This window comes from Lygodium microphyllum, chromosome 27 (genome assembly GCF_053477565.2).
Source record: "Lygodium microphyllum isolate KBCC chromosome 27, Lygodium_microphyllum_v1.1.10, whole genome shotgun sequence".
NCBI classification, from domain to species: Eukaryota; Viridiplantae; Streptophyta; class Polypodiopsida; order Schizaeales; family Lygodiaceae; genus Lygodium; species Lygodium microphyllum.
The window spans coordinates 31,230,522-31,246,068 of record NC_141161.1 but is presented as its reverse complement, the minus strand read 5'-3'; positions in this window follow the sequence as shown (position 1 = coordinate 31,246,068).

The window sequence follows — 15,547 nt, the reverse complement described above, 5'->3', positions numbered from 1 at the left end:
ATTGTACTGACCAAAGGAGGGAAGCAAAATTATGAGCTATGTGCCTGCATAGAAGAAGCTGAGGCAGAAAGCTAGAATAACAAAAATCGTTGGACTCTTTCATTATGGCCGTCAGAAGAATGCAAGGGAGAATATGATACTTTTGAAGGTTGTTGTACTCAGCTCCTGTTACTGATAAGCAGACTACGATGCCATATTGATTCTAATTGTTAAGGATGATCCGATACTTCTTCGTCAATCTTGAATGATGATCCCAATCTTCCTTCCTAATCGCAATCTCCTCAGGTCTCTTCCGTTCGTAATCTTTCCTCCTTTCTTCATCTGGATTCTTCTCTCCAACATTCGATCCGCCATCTTCCTTCACGACAGTCAGCTTCGCTGGCCCTTCTTCTCTTCCATCGTTTGCTTGCCTTATGTCACTACAGCTTTAGACTCCTACAATGCTTCCTCACGGTTGGACAACAGGACTTCGCCTTCATCGGAGTTCATCGATGCTTTATCGTGGCCTCCCATTCCTTTCGAGCTCATCGAAGTCCTTTTTTTTTACTAAGAGGAGTCCCAAGATCTCTTATCATCCCACCATTTCTGCATTCCGTGCCTTCCCTTCTCCTCTGCAATAAATGTCTTCGTTTTCTTCTTCCCCATTTGCAGAGAACTTCTTGGATCCCAATTCGTGGTGAGATTTCCTTCGTATCCTGCGATACCTCTATTCTATGTGTGTATCCCCCTTCTTCCTGTCCGTCCCGCACTCTCGCCTCCCCTGTTTCCTCCTCGTTCCTCTATTTCACAGTAATTCCCTCCTCCTCAATCACCAAAGATGACAAAAAAGCTGGAGAAGCCGATCTAAAGCAAGGCAGGATGGCAGGGAGCTGATCTACAGCGCCTCAATCAGACGAAGGAAGCGCAGAAAAGGCAAACCCATTGATGCAAAACAAAGATGCGACCTGTAATACTCCTTCCCGACGATTCGATTCAGAGAAGATAACAGTAAAAAAAAAACAAGCCGGCTGGATTGGATTGTACCCATCCCTCAAACACCACCATCATTCCCCCTTTCAGCCGCAGAGTACCCTCCTCTATTTTCTTTTTCTGTTTCAGTCCTCGTCTCCTTTTTTCGGACTCTCCCTTTTTTGCTTTTCCCTCCCTCTTTAGCTTTTGAAAATCCCCTCTTTAGCCTCCTTCTTTCGTGTTTTCTTTTTCCCTTTTGTTTCTCCTCAAATTAGCTTCCCTCCCAGAACCAGAAAAGCACCAAGGAAAAGTAGCCCCAAAGTAGCCACGGGCTGTAATGCCAAAGAACCTCAATCGAAAGTGTTCCCACTCGGAAGAAAACATCCCATGACCATGAAAGAGACATTTGAAATCGAAACTGCCTTCAAATCTAGTCGTTTAGGTGTTGCAATCACAATTTCAGCATCACATGAGCTTAACCCTTCAATTTGATGCAGAATAGAAGTCTGTGTGTGTAAGCATATTGAATGCATGCCAAAGGTTAGCTTTAAGAGTTTACAAACTTTTCTGATCTGTAAAGTCCGCTCAACTGAGTACATGAGCAATAGTGCTAATGGATTTTGGCAAGCAGTGGTTCCATGCTCAAGGGCAACACATGAGCCTCATGTTCATCTGAAAATTCACTGGTCTTCTTAAACTCCCTTGTCGATACCATTTGCATCTTCAGCATAAGCAAACAACTTGTGAATCTCGGAAAAACCATACTCATTGCAGATCTAGAACCCATTCTCCTTCTAATTTGTTTATACCAAATATTAGATTCAATCTCAAACAGCGCTTGTCTCTTCTGTAAAATTGAACATGAACCAACTGAAAGCAAAATGTTCAAGCAAAGCAAAGCACAACGTCTACGTCTAAGTATGTACAAAGTAACAAATCTCACGCACAACTTTTGGGTGGTTTTCACACCTCGAATGCGCAGCAATACGACACCGCACGTGTTGAGCTTGCCATCTCAACACTCCCACTCAAGCTCAACTCTATCTCTACAACTGCAAGTAAGCTTCGAAACTTTCAAAGCTTCTCTAAACCCAATGCCTTTCTGAAAATGTCATCTATCAGATCATATGTGCTGACATATACCAAGTCAATCTCTCCTATAAGTAACTTCTCTCTCACAAAGTAGTAGTGCACCTCAATGTGTTTTGTCCTAGCATGAAACAGTGGATTTCTAGCTAGCTATATGCTGCTTATGTTGTCACAATGAATGACAACTGGACCATCTCCCTGCATGTCCAAATCACCTAATAACTTTTGCAGCCATACCACCTCACATGCTGCCATAGCAGCACCTCTATACTCAGCCTATGTACTCAATAAAGCAACTGTAGGTTGCTTTTTGCTACTCCATGTAACTACTACACTACCAAGGGAAAACATGAATCCACTTGTAGATCTTCTGTCTGATATGCTACCAGCCCAATCTACATCTGTGTATCCAAAGACCTATACGTCCTTACCTGCCTCATAAAAAGTTCCATAATGTAAAGTGGACTTCACATACCTCAATATACGTCTAACTGCATCCAAATGAGGCTTTCTAGGAATCTGCATAAACTAACTGACAAGGCCAACAACATAGCTCAAGCCTGGCCTTGTGATAGTCATGTAAATCAAACTCCCTACTATCCTCCTGAACATAGTAGTGTCCTCTATCTCATCCCCAACATCCGCACTCAACTTCACATTTTTCTCCAATGGTACTGAGAGAGGCTTACATGCTGTCATACCATACTTGGATAACATATCCAAGCCATACTGCCTTTGGGATAGCCATATACCATCATCACATCTGCTCACCTCAATACCAAGAAAGTATCTCAGCTTGCCCAAATCTTTCATCTCAAACTTCTTTTTCAAGAAGTCCTTAACTTTAACAATCCCATTGTCACTGTTACCTGTAATAATCAAGTCATCCACATAGATGACTATGATGACCAAACATGCATCTCCCTTTCTCACATAAAGTGAGTGATCAGCATCAGAAATACAAAATCCAATATTGACAAGATACTCTCCAATCTTGTTAGACCATGCTCTAGGTGCTTGCTTTAGCCCATAGATCGCCTTCTTTAACCTCACATATGTGGGATGCTCTAAATCCTCATAACCTGTTCAGCCCATAGAGCACCTTCTTTAACCTCACATATGTGGGATGCTCTAAATCCTATAACCTGTTGGCTGCTCCATATACATTTCTTCTTGCAATTCCCCATGCAAGAAGGCATTCTTAACATCCATTTGCTGCAAAATCCAACCTTTGGCTACTGCCAAGGCAATCACACACCTAACAATTGCCATCCTAGCAACTCGACTAAATTAGTCAAGGTTCTCTGTGGTTGCGACATTGCTTTCAAAAACCCTTCGACATCTTTGGTGAACCCGACGTGAAAGCGTCGCAGTCACCACCAACACACTCTGATATTGTGACCCCTTTATTCTATGACCAACCTCCACCTTGTGCTATGTTTTGCCCTATTTAAGGGCAAAAAAAGCAGGGGGAAGAACCCCCCTATCATCTCCATCCATGCAGACGATGGGGGGAGCTTCCCCCCCCTTTTTTCCCCCTAAAATAGGGACGCCCCTCTTTTTTTGCCTTGAAATAGGATGGGGACGATGGGGGGGCTCTTCCCCCTCTTTTTTTTCCATAAAATAGAAATTTTATTGAATGCCTAATGCTCCAAAGCCGCATGGTGTCTGCGTCCGTGTAGACAATGGGACCTAGGGGGGGGCTCTATCCCCCCTTGTTCTTATATTTATGCTATTTGGTTAATAGAATAATGCCATTGCCATCTACACACAACCTTGGCATCTCGAATAACGCCATTGCCATGTGCATACATTTTCTTGGCAAGGTGCTTCTCCCTCCCTCATCATGATTCTAAACTTGTAGTCATCCAAATTGATAGCTCATTTGTGATTCCTCCATTTGATCCAAAGAAGATCCCTATTCTCATCCACAATTGGAATCTCATTTGTGAGTCCTCCATCATCATGTAATACATTCATGAGGCTTAGGCCTCTAATAGCTCATCATTTTCCCCCCCCAATGGATGACCCCTACCATATATTTCTCACCCGCCTCTTCGCTAACTATGGTGATAAGAAGGTGTTTTATTGGGGCCTCTCTCATACTTGCAATCATCTAATTGAGAATGCTTGTGCGTGTTCTCATGATTTTAAAAACTAATAAACACTAAAAATCAAATTTTGTTTCTCTATTGTCCTTTCTTGTAGCATCTAGTTGTTTGAATATCTTTCATCTCATTGTACTATATGCACCTATAATGTGGTGTAACCAAATCCATTGTGCACATATCCTAATCCCCCTATGACTTCTATTGTATGGTCATTTGTAGATTATACAGACAAGATTTTTTTGAGAGATTTTACCTATTCTTGTTTTTGTATGGTATGGGAGCTTTTGCTCAACCGCCAAGACCCACGGACCGCTTATTGTTTCAAGCAATCCAAGCCGAGCACTAATGGCTACCTCTCACATAGCCGATGCGCCAACCATATCTACGGGTGTAGTGAGCTTACCTCCATGCCGTTTAAGTTACCTCCTCTCCCGCGCACTCCGGTAGCTCCATGATCCAAGTGCAAGCTTCAAGCAAGCTCCATCCTCAAGCTCCACGCTCCAAGCTCCATTGCCACGAGCAAGACAAGAGAAGAGAAGAGAAGGAAAGAAGAGAGGAGAAGATGGAGAGCTTCTCCTCCTCGGTGCCTCACCCTCACACACTCACTTCCTCACACTCTCATACTCCCTCTCTCAAGCACAAGCTCAAGCAAGCAAGAAGAAGAAGAAGAAGAAGAAGAAGAGGAGAGCTACTTTTGGCCACACACAAGAATGAGCTTCTCATTCACTTTTTAACTTTATATACAAAACCCTAAATCCCTTTTGGGCAGTCATCCCCTTTTCCTCTTTTTTACATGGCCGGCTATAGCTTAGGACCTTTTTCCCATTGTCCTTCTATCTTTCTAGATTCCTTTCCACCGCCCCTCTGCATTTACAAATTGCACGGGTGAGAGTGCGGCACTCCTTGAATTAAACCATGATGCGCTTGCGCTCTTTTACAAAAGTTTTGACTTGCGCTTTTCCTTGTGCGCATTTCTCCCATATTTAGGACTCTTCTCCTTGTGCGTCTTTGTCTTCCGTTTCTCTTTGTCTTGGCCTTTGTCTTTGTCTTGTGCTTTAGCTTTTCCGGATTTTCCACCTTCGTTCATTTGAGGGTTAACATTACCCCCCTCCTAGATGAGTGCCAATCCCATGGCACTCACCGTCGTAGGTAGCAGGCGTTAGCATGCACAGAAGACGTGGGTGGTAAGGATGTCTGTGGTTGCCATGATGGAGTGTTGGTAGTGGTGGGGAGGAAGGTCGTTGGGGGCACGTTGGTGGGTTAAGTGGTAGGTGGTAGGGCAAGGGGTTCTTTTGGGGGGATTGCACTGATGGAGTACAAGTGGCGGTTTGTTGGGGATTGTGTACATGATGATTCTTGGAAGGCTTACAGGGTGATAAGGATAGGAATTCAGAGTTGAGTGTTGATGAAGAGCGAAGGACACCTTCGTTAGAGTCTTCACTACCTGCAATTGGAAAACCTCTCATGTGGTCTCTCCTTAAGGGATAGTGCTAGTCTTCTTATCATGCACAAGACATATTTTGATTAGTTTGGGAGACAGGTCGAACTCTAAGCAAGCCTGGAGTATTGTCCTGCACTTGAGTACCCAAACTATGTATATACTTCGGTGCAGATATTATGTGAGTGCTCGTGCATACTTAGATATTACGTAGTTAGAAGACCGCGGGCTAGTTTCTCGTAACAATGCGTGGATGAAGCAAAGTTGTCCATGTTGAGAAGAAGTACACGTGAAGGTATATGAGACATCCTTTGCATTGTGACTGCACCACGTAGCATAATTGAATACAGGGACACTGCACTTTTGGTATCTGGAAGCTATTGGACTCGCTTAATAAGGACGGTGTACTTTTCATGGCCAATCGTGCGGTGCTTACCACCACTAATTGCAATGGTACTAAGGTAGAGTGCAAGAGAGAATTGTGCAAGTGGGTCAGGGTGACAGGTCTAACCATAGGCGAGACAAGCTCCCTAGGTATGTCCTGCCCTTGATATGCCCTGAACAATTGTGGGTGATGCTAAAGGGCTAGGGGACTAGGGACGGAGCTAGTCGACCAAGGTCACTGGACGTACCTAATTTGAGGACCCCTAGGTACTGTGCTGTGATCGTGGGTGGTTCTTATCTTTTCATTCGTTTCTTTTTTTTCTTTCTTTCGTTCTTTCTTGCTTTCTTTCTTTCTTTTTTCTTTCTCTCTTTCTTTCTTTTTGTTTCTTTTTCTTGTGCTTTTTTCTTTCTTTCTTTCTTTCTTTCTTTCATTTTGTTCTCTTTTTCTTTTTTGGGACTTGCTTGAGTACAACCATTACAATATGTTGAGGCTATCAGCCTTTCAATGGGTTGGAAATTGTCAAGCTTCGAAGGCTTAGGAAATGGATATTACAGTGATGATTGTGCCCTAGCCTCGTTGTTAGAGAAGCAATTGTTAACATGGGGAGATGCACTTGAGATATTGCAAACCTCCTTGCGACACACGTGATGTTGGTACAATTGAGGTAACAACTGCCGTGAGCCAACTATAGAGCTTGATCCAGAAAGAGAGCATAGCCCATGAATATGCTTTGGGCCATGCAATGTGGGCGGTCGACAAGGGTGATTTTTGCTTTCGGCCGCATGGCTTTGCCGCGGCTCTTTGTGGGGTCGATGGTCTTGCAGTGATCGGGCATTGAACACTTTCGCACAAAGACCTGTATCATCCTGCATCCACTCGTCACTTTATGAGAGTACATGCATGGTATATGCCGCAACTACAATAAACCAGCGCAACGCAAGGAGACATCACTTATTCGAATTCTATAGTGTTGACTTAGATATTTATCACCTGCGCTTGATTGGCTTTTTCTTTTGCTAAAGACGTGAAATACATTAAACGCAAATATGAAAAGTTCGTTCAATTGGGGAACATGTCGACACTGAACCATTTAAAGGCAAAAAGTCCTGGCCAGGTAGCATTTGATAAGTCTTTATACAACATGGGACTACTCTATTTGTACAAGGTGGGGTAAGTCTGGGTGGTCGTGCGACTGGGGCTCTGTTAGTGTGGGGCTCCCGTGGGGTTGGGCAGGGAACATGTCGGCTAGGACATGAATGGTATAGTCTCGGCCCACCACCGTTTTCAAAATACCTTTGAACAGTTCATTAAATTCTTGCCCGTCCCGCTTTGCCTTTCCTGCCTTTGAGCACCTGGTGCCCAAGCATACGTTGGGGGTTTGTGCCACTGGTGTTGCCACATTGTGTGTGCCTCCTTGAGCGTCCACTCCCCTAACCCGCGGATTCTTCGGCCTTCGTCCAGGGCGGTGTCGCTTGGGGCTATGTTTCTTAGCGTACCTTTTAAGAGTGGGCACGTACTACACCGGCGGAGGGGCGTGTGTTGCATGTTCCCATCGACTGTGCGGAGAGCGTCCTTGCAAGCTAGCTGCCCTTGGTTCTCCATGTTTTCCTCGCAGGGGGCCTGTAAGATGCGAATCAAGGATTAGGATTTGTTACATGATAAGACCATTCATATGTAAGGGATTATAGTGCAGGTTATCAAGCGCATAGGACAAGACGGGGAGGGGTGGGGCATGCAGTGCTTGTTGTAGAGGGATGGCCCTCGTGATGTATATTTAGTCTCCTACCATTAGCAAATCTTGGCTCATGCCGAGTTACGTCAGTTGTGGTCATGAATTTAGGCAGGGCTCAACCTTAGAAGGATAGATCAGAAAGGGAAGAAGGTGTATAGAAAAGGACTACATCCTGTCTACACCATCATAGTTGTTGATCAAGGCTTCCTATGGCGGTAATGTGGGTTGCGTGCCCTTCACTTGGAGGTGGGGATGGTCACACGGCTTTTAAATGCGTGATGAGAGGAGGACTTGAGGAGCTTAGCCTGTCAGACCCAACTCTTCTCCCTGCGCTTGACTATCATTGCTTGTGTATTTTGATATTGTTTATACACGGTGACACAAAAATTAGTGTTTATTTATATACATATTTATGAATCCATGTCACTTCACGAGGATAAGAACCAATTGTAGAACTCGGGGTTGTACTTGAGCGTGGCACACACATCCAGCACTCGTGGCACCTTACTTAGTACCGATAGATATTTTGCCACATCAAGTAGCATGGGTCCGAGTCTACTAACAACATGTAGCTCCTCCTCAGTGAGAACCTTATCAAACAGAGAGTTTTCTTGGCTAGGTTCAGCCAAGTCCGTACCCCGAATGGCAGTCAGCACTCGAAGGGAAGTTGGTGCCACATAGGTTGGGTCCCTTTGGGATCGCCATTTGGCCAATCGCTCCTTAGAGGCTATCATGATTTGAGCCCCTAGTTCGGCCATTACAACACGGCGTTCGTACCAATGCTGCTCAAATTGACTCTGGCCTACTGAGAGTTGCTTTAGTTACTCTATGTCTACGAGATTCGATCGGCAGAGCACTTCATTGAATGTGACGGTTAAGCGCAGTTCGTCAGCCTCCTCATCAGAGATGAGTCGCATGCGTTCATGTAAGAGCTTGTTATAGTGCTCGTCAAGATGTTCTTGATGTTCCCAAGATAAGGGGAATGGTAAGTATTCTTTGAGCTGCTCCTTAGGAAATGCGCCCATGTCCACAAGGACGTAGATATGTGCGAACACTTTGAGCTTAGCATCCAACTCAGTTAAGCATTCCGTGACACTTCTATGTTCAACAAGGGCTTGCTCGGTTGCTATCTCATGCAAAGTTCTAAGAGTTTCCTTAGGCTTTAGCATAGTTGGGGGCTTAGGCCTAGATGAGCAAGATTGGTCAATGCTAGGATTGCTTATGCTCTCAGGGATTGTGCATTTTTTCTGAGGTTTTGCTGCTATTTTGTCATTGTTCTTCTCGGATGTGATTGGTATAGATTTATCACCCTGTTGTGACGATGTTGTATCCACTCTTGATTGGTCGATGTGAGTTCTATTGTTGGTGGATTGAGTGTTGAAAGCAACTGTTGATGGCAACGGGTGCTTTGATTTTTCAGAGCACACGGATGTGACTGAGGTTTCACTGCTATTAGGAGAGACATCAATGGGTTCATTGGTGGATGGACTTGATGCTTTATTCCCTAGCTCTCCACCGCTCTTGGTCTCAATGCTCTTGGGGTCTACAACCACCTGTGATTTCTGTTATCTTCATTGTTTTCTCCTCTTTTTCCTAGTTAGTGAAGGTGCATCTCTCAACGACTCAGGACCCTGGACTAGGTCAACTGTTGATGTTCTTGGTTGGGCCACAGCATTCTCTTTCTCTAGTGTGTCCTTATGGGACATGGCCGTGGCCTGCTGAATAGCCTTACTAGGTTGTGAGAGCACAACTACCTCCCTTTTCGGAGAGTCTAGCTCTTTAGCCAACTCTCTTGTGTTTAACTCCTCCAGCCTAGGATTTAGGCACTTTGAAAGCACTAGAGTTATTAATGAAGTTGGTTGCGACACCTCCTTCATAAGTAAACTACTAAGGACACGTTCCGCAAGGGGCATTGTCATGGCCAAGGGCTGTGATGGCTATGCTCCTTGATTTGAAGTAGTAGCAGCTAGTTTAGTGGGCTTGCTACCCTTGGTGGATTGCGATGTCAAGTCCCTAGGATGATCGGAAGTGGTCGTGTCTTTTGTTGCCCTTTGAGCACTCATTTGTGCAGATCGAGCATGAGTTGATCTAGTCACATTAGGTTACTTAGGCATACCCTTGGGTTGAGAGCTACAGATGGCATCATGTCCCACCTCTTGGACATTTGGAAGCTTAGACAGAGATAGAGATTGGGATTGAGCAGTCGCCCTTGACAACTGTTGTAGTGCTTCTTGTGTCTGTTTGGAAAAAGAGGATGTAGGAGGTCTAGGACTCTTAGGTGGACACAGCACTGGCTGAATGATTTGTTCAAGGCTATTAGACGGTTGTGCCATTTGCTTGGTTGAGCAAGCAGCCTTGCCATGAGCAATGTTATGCCTATGATGCTTGTTCTCCCCTTGGGAAATCAAAGGCTCTTGGGGCACTAATGATTTTTGTGCATGCTCAATGGCTACATATGACATCTGTCTATTTAGCATGCTAGGCTGAGGCTCTTTATTTTGAACAATCATGTTTGGTTTCTTGCCTTGAGACCTAGAGTTTCTCTTAGATTCCCTCCTGTGCTTCATTACTTTTGATGAACTCTAGCCTTTAGCTGATAGAGGTGGTTTAGCAGGAGATTTTGGTACCCAAATCCATTGGTTACCTGCGTAGTACCCTTGAGCACGTAGCAACGCTTTGGATATCCATCGCGGCGTTGTGCTAACCCTCCATCGATGCCTACGTCTATAAGGCTTGGGCTTCTTTTGGGGTCTTCTACGATATTTGTAAGTCCAAAGCCTATCCTTGGCATTGTCTCTTGACCTTCTTGTTCCAAGCCTGGCCACACTCACTGGTTCTCGTTGTTTGACCTGTGCTTGTATTAACTCTTCCAACAAGTCCTGGCTCTCGTCCGCAAGCTTGAGTGTTATGTCGGCACCTTGCTTGCCTTTCCCTCGAGGTTTGATGAGGTCACCCTTGCTAAAGGTCGTGACTATCCTCACACCCAGTAGTGTCAGGTGTATCCTCTGTGCCACATAGTCAGCCTCACATTTGGTCGCCCTTTTGAAGGGTCTTCCCAGGAGGGTTTCCTTACCATATTAAGCACTATTTGGAGGAATATGAAATATGATAGGCAAGCTTTCCGTTTCAATTGTCGCAAGGATTTTTCACTTCCCTATGAGTGCTTGTGGATGTCCCCTATAAGGGCTAAGAGTTGCACTAGTCGGTGTGAGCTCTGGTTGGCCTAGTAGGGTCCATGATTCATAGGTCAAGATATTAAAATCTTCTCCTTCATCAATCAAAGCATCGATAGTATGCTCTCTTTTCGCAGTGAATTTGACCCTAAGATAAGCATGTGGTACTATGACTTCATCTTCTGGGCCCTGGCTTGTAAATTTAAGCCTTTTGACAGATGCCCTTGAGTCCCCACTTGCATGACCAGACGTGCATTCTCCACCAATGTCTTGGGTTGTCTGTGCAGTGTTGCTCAAGGTACATCTCTCGTTAAGAGTGTCATGTCTAGTCATCTTGGCATTTGTAGCTTGCTAATGTTGCATTTTGCTCTGACTAGACATGGTATGAACACAATGTCTTTGTTTTCTCGTGGTGTGGCCTTTTTGCCCTTGATGGCTAGATTGGCCCATTGATGTTCTAGGGTCTTTGTTTCTCTCTGTTCGGGTATGGGCTTTTGGTTGCTCTTTTGCAAGTGAGAATCCATGCTCGTGTAGAGCCATTACTATAGTAGGGTCCGATTTGGAGGACCTGTCACGGCGCGCATTTTCTCTCCAACCTACTTGGGGGAGGTGTGGAGGGGGCAAAGCCCCCTCTGCGGGGGTCCGGGGGGGGGGGGGCCAAGGGGGGGCAGTCCCCCCCGGCTTGCAGGGCTGTTACAGTAAATGCCATGCACAATTTGGAGGATCGTTTATAGCTAAATTTTGAACTACTTGCTCTAAGTTTCAGCCTAGTGACAAATCTGTGATGTGCCTTTAGCTCTGCATAGCCTTTGGGGTCAATTTTGAGGTTTAGATGCGTCAACATTTGTGTTCTAGATACCTGTCCGAATTTGACAAATTTTTTGTCCGATTCTCAGATGTCCGATTTTTAGGAGATCGATTTTGGGTTGGTCCATCGGCCCAGTGGTCCGATTTTAGTCACGTCCGATCCTAAGAGTCAGATCGAAAAAGTGGTCCGATTTTTAGAGTGGTTCAATTTTGGGAATTGGATTGGACAGGGTGGTCTGATTGCCTCAATCGGACAAGCATCCGATTGGACAAGATGGTCCGAGTGCTTCGATCGGACAAGCGTCCGATCGGACAGGATGGTCCGAGTGGTCCGATTTTCAAAATCGTATGGGTTGGTCTGAGTGGTTCGATCGGATAGGATGGTTCGATCGGCGAGCGTCCGATTATGGACTAGTCCGATGCTGGACTGGTCCGATTCTAGGACTCGTGTGTCCAATTATGGACTGGTCCGATTCTGGACTGGTTCGATTCCGAGTGGTCCGATTCCAGGTGGTCTGATTCCAGACTGGTCCGATTCTGGGACTCAGACGGCATGGTCCAACGGCATGGACGACGTCCCGCGAATTGCACGCGATGTCTCTAGGCTGACGTCTACTACTCTGAATCGTCCAACGCCTTCCAGATAGGTATAAGACACTACAAGGGAATGCCAGACATGCCTGGAATCACTATGGTACTCGAATCAAATGGTGCTCTAAGGATCTGTGCCCCTATTTCCCTGTTTCAGCCTATTATACAGCAACAGAAAACCCTACTGTTTGCTTCTTTTTCTTTGTTTTTTCCTATCCTAAATGCATCCAAATCACAAAGTAAATACCTACACTACTCCATCTCACAACATAAATCTCAAAAAATCAAAAAACCTACTTGCCAAGGAAATTGAATACCATCTTCAACCCCCTCCCTTTCTACCTATCTCAAGCACCGGTTCGGAAAAAGCCCTTACTTCGATGCTCGATTCGAAGCGCGCAAGCGGTCAAGGCTTGAATCCGTTGGTCTCGGCAACGAAACCAAAATGTGGGAGCTTTCGCTCAACCGCCAAGACCCACGGACCGCTTATTGTTTCAAGCGTTCCAAGCCGAGCACTAATGGCTATCTCTCACATAGCCGACGCGCCAACCATATCTACGGGTGTAGTGAGCTTACTTCCATGCCATTCGAGTTACCTCCTCTCCTACGCACTTTGGTAGCTCCACGATCCAAGTGCAAGATTCAAGCAAGCTCCATCCTCAAGCTCCACGCTCCAAGCTCCATTGCCGCGAGCAAGACAAGAGAAGAGAAGAGAAGGAAAGAAGAGAGGAGAAGATGGAGAGCTTCTCCTCCTCGGTCCCTCACCCTCACACACTCACTTCCTCACACTCTCATACTCCCTCTCTCAAGCACAAGCTCAAGCAAGCAAGAAGAAGAAGAAGAAGAAGAAGAAGAGGAGAGCTACTTTTGGCCATACACAAGAATGAGCTTCTCATTCACTTTTTAACTTTATATACAAAACCCTAAATCCCTTTTGGGCAGTCATCCCCTTTTCCTCTTTTTTACATGGCTGGCTATAGCTTAGGCCCTTTTTCCCATTGTCCTTCTATCTTTCTAGATTCCTTTCCACCGCCCCTCTGCATTTACAAATTGCACGGGTGAGAGTGCGGCACTCCTTGAATTAAACCATGATGCGCTTGCACTCTTTTACAAAAGTTTTGACTTGCGCTTTTCCTTGTGTGCCTTTCTCCCTTATTTAGGACTCTTCTCCTTGTGCATCTTTGTCTTTTGTTTCTCTTTGCCTTGGCCTTTGTCTTTGTCTTTTGCTTTAGCTTTTCCGGATTTTCCACCTTCGTTCGTTTGAGGGTTAACATATGGTCATTTGTATCTAATATACATAAGAAGGCTTGAAGAGGATATCTAGGGCAAGCTTCATATTGAGGCTAGCTATAAAAAATGCATACTACAAACAAGATATGAGAGGAATCGCAGCTATAGCTATCAATTGGATCCATAAGCGTAGGAGAAGCTAAAATTGTTATAGTGTCATCTTCTTACTAAGAGGTAAGAAAGTGGTTGTTGTTGTGATATATGAGGGGGAGGCTACATGCATCCCATGGTTTCTTTTTTATTAATGACAAGTTGAGCCAACAACACTCTTGAAACAAATGATAATATTGCACTAGTCACCTCATTCACAACTAAGGCCCCTTATAGACTAGCTTTCAAGGGTCGTTAGGAAGGAGGGGTCAATGAATGAGAACCATTTTTTGGAGCTTTCTACAATAGCTAATTTTGTCGATGTAGCTACTTCTATTTTTGTAAGTTGATCATGCACAACATAATCTAGGATAGCAAGGATAGCAACATGTAAAGATAATGAAACGGTGAAAAAATTTTATGGTAGTCAAGCAGGATTGCAATGTAGAGCGACTATTAGAAGCTCAGGAAACTGTTTGATTACATGGTGAGAGTGGGATTACATGGTGAGACTGTTAGAAGCTCAAGAAACTATTTGATTATATGGTGAGACTGTTAGAAGCTCAGGAAACTGCTTGATTACATGGAGAGAGTTGAAAAGGTGTTACCTTTAGGCTACTGCCCTTCCCCAAACAAAAATTGACAAATCGTGGGGGGGCACTTTTTTTTTCTTCGAAAAAAAAAAGGAGGGGGCCACCCTATTCATGGTGACATTTTTTGGAAGAGGGGTGGTGGGAGGCTGAAAACAAGTGGCCAATCTAATCATTGCCATGGATTTTCAAAATTTTTTGCTCTCTACTATCACTTACTTCTGTGCCGCATTCAAGCAGGTGGATTGGTGTAGAATGCTAAGAATCGATGATCCATGCTATGTAGAGACTGATGGCAGGTCCAATGGCCATCCATGCATTCAATTTCCATGACTCGAAAAAACATGCAATTTAACTGTATGTCTATTTTATGAAGAAATTTTGCTTATTTTTTTCATGTTTATGATCCAAATGAAGTACATATGAAATGAAAATTTTTATGAACCTTTTTTTATATGTCTTTGAGGGTTTCAAGTGATAATATGAAAAACTCATGATTTAATATGGTCATTATTAAGTATTAAAGGCCTGAAATGCAAATTTTAAGTGGAAAAATAGGGGGTTTGTTGTTTTGGGTGGGAGAATCGTGTTCTTATGGAATAAAATAAAAGATAATGTTGGATCTCAGTGATCCTAATCCAATTGAGTTAAAAAATAAAAAAATAATAGTAATTCATTAATAAATATGAAGAAAAATAAAGAAAATAAGATTTATGCATTCAAAAATATGAAGAAAAATTATGAAAAATTATGGTTGTATAATGGGGTTGAGGTATGAGGTTTAGCCTCAATTTAGCCCTAATTCAATGTTATAGTGCATGATTTATTTCTTTTCGAATAAGAAAATGACATTGAAATACTCTCTAAACCTACCTTTGCATGCACAACACTTAACGGTAGGGAGAAGGGGCTTTATAAGTGCGAGATATAGGCTGAAATCTAATTTATTTGATGCACTTTACATATAGGATAGGTTTGGCTTAAAAGTTAAAAGGGTTCAATAGCACAAAGTATACTCGGTGCTATCCCTTATATGATGTTAGTATGAAAGCATGAAAGTAATTGTTTGTGTACTATCCCAATGCTGTTTTAAATACATAAAGTGATTGAGCATAGATCATCCACTTCTGCATTGCATTCATTACATAATATTGGAAATATATATCTTGGATTCATAGCACCTATTTTATGAACTTTGATCTACATTGAGAAGGTGAGAAGTCCTAAGCTATAGGGACAGTGCTTCATTTCTTTGGGTAACTTACTCATCAATGAAGGCTATACTTTATCTAATGGAACAATC